Genomic DNA, 5,520 nt, shown 5'->3' with positions numbered 1-5,520 from the left:
ATTTTAAAAATAAGTAAATAAATAAAAATAAAATAAATAGATTCACTGCCTGGGCTAGTTTTTAGCTGGCATAGCTCTTTCCTCTTTCTTACTTGTGACAGTCTTGTTAAGCCACATTTGAAAGTTCCATTTAATCCTGCTTGCTTTGAAAAATAGGTTTCTCCCTTTGACCCCCAAGTTGCAAGAGGTAACAACCTCTTCCCTCACTCCTCCATAGAAATTAATTGCCCTCTCTCCCTTGTCCCCAGGAATACAGTGACAGAAGCTTTGGCTTCAGTGACAGAAGCTTTGACATTATACTTGGAAAGGTTCTTGATTCATGATCAAGAGGCTTATACTAAGAAAGAAGACAAGCTAATGATTAAAGTGAAAGTTAAGGATAATGTTTCTTTGCTTCTATTCCTAGCAGTACTGTACTAGCATGTGATTTGTCCAAATTAACACTTGACTTCCTATTTGTGAAATTATGAAGATGTGTTCAGACTCACAAATTAGAGGAAAAAATTGTTTCTGTTTATACCATAAGGGTGATTGGAAATTCCAGAAGTCTTGAAATTTTTATAAATAAAATAAACATGAATCTGCTTGTAAACACCATACCATTGAAAACTATCATTCCAGGGTATTTTTTTTAAAGAACAGACTTTTTTTTAATCACTGAACAAATTCCAGCCTTGTTAGGAATGGAAAGAGTGGAAGTGAGTTATAAGAGAACTGTAAGCTAGAGGTTTTATCTTCAAGGTTCTTTTTTTAAAAAAGAAATTGGAATCAAAGTCAGGACCTTGCACTTGTGAAGCAGGCTCTGTCCTATTGTGCCCTGGCTTCAATTTTCTTATGATCCTACTAGAGAAGGGAAATATCAACCCAGGAGGAATAAAAGTAGCAACATATAGTGGAATATCCCACTAATTCCATGTGTGATCCCTTCATTGCATGCCACAGGCAAGGTTGACCTTTGAGGAAGGGGAAGAAGCTTTATGTAGTAATAAGTTGTGGAAAATAAGAACACTGTGCATCTTCCTTACAACATATTTGCTTTCAAACACCCTTTTGGCAAGCTATATTTTTGAATGGCTCTGCTACCCAGTCATGTGGCTTTCACTAGTAATCCCAGCACTCTGGCATGCTGATGCAGGAGGATTGAGAGTTCAAGCCCACTGCAAAGTGCGGTACAGGGTTTCAGGATAAATCCTGAGGGGACTTGACTGACCTTATCAGATGCAAAAGTTACATTTCTTGTTATACAGGTCTTGCTTTATCTTGGTCTTAACCATCCAGCAGAAAGGTAAAAAAAAAAAAAAAAAAAGAGGTATAATGGGTGAAGCCATTTTGGTATGCTGGGCTGTAAAGGGCTCAGGTCAACAACTTCTGACATTGCCAGTCCTGCTGATGACCCACTACTATTATGGACTACTGGACTATATTAGAATATTTTGCTGAATTCACACACCTACAATATTTAAATGGAATACCCTTCTCTGACAAAACTAAATAAAAGAAATGGGATACAAATGACTGACCATTTTGTATCTGTATATACAAAATAATTAGGATAGATATACAGCTACTTTCTCTTAATTCAATGAGAAGAAAGATTTGTACTAATAGTGTTTGGGCAGGATATCATGTCAGCATCTTGTACTATGAATAACCAGTAAGAAGATAACAATATGCAATGTATTAATTATTGAAACTCTTCTACTAATCAGTTTTCAAACCATCTCATTGCTATTTGCTTCTCAATAAAATAGTTAAAAAATTAAATTAAATTTAAAAAATAAAATATGATGTCTATTAAAAAAAAGAAAGTTCAAGCCCAGACTGGGCAACTTAGTAATTTAGTGAGACCTTTTCTCACAATAAAAATATATACAAAGAGCTGTGGATATAACTGAATGTGAGGGCTCTGAGTTCAGTTCCTAGTACAACAAAAACAATAACAAAGAATGTCTCCACTAATGCCAACTGAGATCTGTATTTTCAAACTTTCAGCAGATTTTAGAAGCATTATTTCCCTGACCTGCATTTCTATCAACAATGTTACTGGCCTGCCTTGAACATAATAGGATTTTGTTCCATGGACAGTGTTCAGCATCATACTTGGGCTACAAGTTTAGCTTGACATTTCACCAAGTTAAAGCCCAGAAGTAAAGTTTGACTGCATCAAGGAAAAGTGGTAAGGAAAACTGATCCCATATGGATGATATCTCTTGTGGAGCAGCACAGATCAAGTGAGTAAAATTGAGATAGCTTTCTCCTCCAGAGGTTATGCTTTCCTGCTTGTTAACAGTTTAATGTGATTTATTTGTTTAATGTCTGTCTCTCTAACTAAAGGGAAAACTTCACAAGAGTGGTGACCATATCTTCTTCATTTTCACTGTATCCTTGGCATTTAGCACAATATCTGATGAGTCATAAATATTATATGTAACTATTTGTTAAATGATCGAATGGGTTAATTAAGTGAGAATTAAATCCTGCCAGAATATGGATGGAAACCAGCTAGTGAATGAGTGCTGTGATGAATAAACAGCAGTCTTTGTTGCAAGTCAGCAAATGACCACTGGAAGAAAACAGGAAGCTTGGATTAGTAACACTTTCTAGTAATAAGGCTGGGAAAGTGAGAGTGGGGATGAATCTCACAGTCATTGAGCATCTTCTTAAGTGTCTAGTATTTAACAGGCATAAACCCTTTTAATCTTCAAAACTCTAGTGGTGGGTACTTTTATGATGCATGTTTTACAGATTAAAAAATTGAGACTCAAAGAGGTTAGATAACTTATTAGTAATCACTGTTTTGTGAAAATCTCCCAAGTGTCTGTTGTGTTTCTGCCTGGCTCATGAGCAGAGATGATCAGTGATATTGTTTTAGACTTAATTTTTCAAGGATATGTGTGCAGTAATCAGTTTGGGAAGACAGCATCTCCCTCTGGAGCACAAGTTAAGTACATGTATTGCCCATCATGAAAGATTCAGATGTATTCTGGTAAAATTCATCTGTGACAAACAACAGTCAACAACATAATAAATGGGCCCAAACTGAAAGCTTTCACTCTAAAATCAGGAACAAGACAAAGATGTCTACCATCATGAATCTTATTCAGTGTAGTTCTGGAAACATTAGCCAGTGAAATTATTCATGCAAAAGAAATAAAAGGAATAATAAGAGAAAAATACAAAATTAAATTATCATTATTTACAGATGACATGATACTTTACATAGAAGACCCCAAAAACTCTACCAAAAGACTTCTAAATTTAATAACCAAATTTAGTAATGTAGCTGAATACAAAGTTGTCCCTCAAATATCACTAGCCTTGCTATACGTGAGTAACAAACTAACTGAGAGAGAAATTAAGGAAGCAACATCATTCACAATAGTATCCAAAAAATTGAAATACCTAGGAATCAATCTAATAAGGGAAGTGAATGACCTCTGTACTGAAAACTAACTACTCTAAAAAAAAGAGAGAGAGAACACCAGAAAATGAAAAGATAGGGGCCAGGAAGATGACTCAGTGGAATAAAGTGCTTCTCTGGCAAGCTCAAGGGCCAGAGTTCAATCCACGGTTCCACCAAAACAAAAAAAGAAAGAAAGAAAAGAAAAAAAAAGAAAAGAAAAGAAAAGAAAAGAAAAGAAAAGAAAAGAAAATGAAAAGATATCCATCCCTTTCATTTGTATAGGAAGAATAAAAATGTTGAAAATGGCTATATTTTCAAACTTGATTTACAGTTAATTCAATCCCAATCAAAATATCATTAGTATACCTCTCAAAATGATGGAAAACATTCCTAATATTCATTTGGAACCAGAAGGGACCTAGAATAACAAAGACAATGCTGGATAAAAAAGGCAAGGTAGGAGGGTATCACATTCTCTGACTTAAAATTATACTACAAGACTACTGTGATAAAAACAGCATGGTACTGGCAAAAAATCAGACCTGAGGATCCTCGCAACAGATTAGAAAAAGCAGACACAAGTACAAACACACTCAGCCATCTTATCTTTGACAAAGGGGTCAAACATGTTCACTGGAAGAAAGAGCCTTTTTAACAAATGGTGCTGGAAAAACTGTCTTTCCACATGTTGAAGACTAAAATAGACATATATCTCTCATGACACACTAGTTTAGAGTAAACAGGAATCAAAAATCTAAATATTAAAACAGAAACACTAAACATTCTGGAAGATAGAATAGGTAGAACTCTTGAAGACATAGGTTTAGGCAAAGACTATGAAAAAAAAACTCTAATCACATGGGAAATATCACAAAGAATTAACAACTAGGATATCATTTTATTAAAAAGCTTTTGTACAGCAAAATAAATCAACAGAGTAAAGACATGACACACAAAGTGGGGAAAAAATTTTAGCCATGTGTTCATCAGACTAAGTTCTAATATCTAGAACATATAAAGAATTTTAAAAATCAGACTTCCCAAATTTGAAGACCCAATCAAAAAATGGACATGTGAGATGAATATACACTTATCAGATGAAGGAGTACCAACAGCAAGAAATAAAAAAAAGTTCAACATCACTAGTTATTCAAGAGATGTAAATTAAAACAATGCTGAAATTTAGCCTCACCCTGGAAATAATGGCTATTATCAAGAAATAAACCAGTAATAAATGTTGGCAGGGTGGCAGGGGGAAAAGAACCCTGTTCCACTGTTGGTGAGAGTGGTAGACTAGTGCCTAGTGCAACCACTGTGGAAATCAATGTGCAGATTCCTCAAAAAATTAAAACTACAGGTTCCATTTAACCCAGCTAATCCCCTTCTTAGTATTTTCCCAAAAGATTTAAAAGCATCATGCCACATCAATATATGCACACCCATGTTTACAGAAACACAATTTATAATAGCTAAATCTTGGAAACAACCCAAATGTTCATCAACCAATAATAGCATATCAACAATTGATGGAAAATACCTGTTCCATGTTATATCTAAGCCGTTTGATATTCAGACAGATAGTGATGTTAAGCTCAACTGCCTATGCTATAGGGTAATAATATCATTAAGCTTCTCTTCCGGATGTTTAATAACTGAAGTTTGCAGACCAAAAAATAAGAGAAAAATAAGGGCTAGAAGGATAGCCAACATTTTGTCCCTAGCCCACCAAGGCCAGTGAGGACTCTGGACATAAGAGAACCTGTACTGTAGCCTTCTATAAGTCAGTGGTGTCCCAAATTTTCTGATCAAAGAGATTATCGGGCCACAGAGGAAGTGATTGATGCTGTAAAATGTGCCTAAGAAGAGCCACATGGAGAGAAAACATTCTCTCTGGCTTTCACAGAGATCAAATTAGTCAAGCAATGGCCATGACTCATCCACATGGCTGACACTGACAAAGTATCTACAAACTGCGCGGTACAGGGTTTCAAGGTAAATCCTGAGGGAATTTGACTGACCTTGTCAGATACAAAAGTTACATTTCTTGTTATATAGGTCTTGCTTTATCTTGGTCTTAACCATCCAGCAGAAAAGTATAAAAACAAGGTATAAAAAGT

The sequence above is a fragment of the Octodon degus genome, unplaced genomic scaffold (genome assembly GCF_000260255.1).
Source record: "Octodon degus isolate 3935 unplaced genomic scaffold, OctDeg1.0 scaffold00319, whole genome shotgun sequence".
NCBI lineage: Eukaryota > Metazoa > Chordata > Mammalia > Rodentia > Octodontidae > Octodon > Octodon degus.
Note: the sequence above shows the minus strand (reverse complement) of the source record.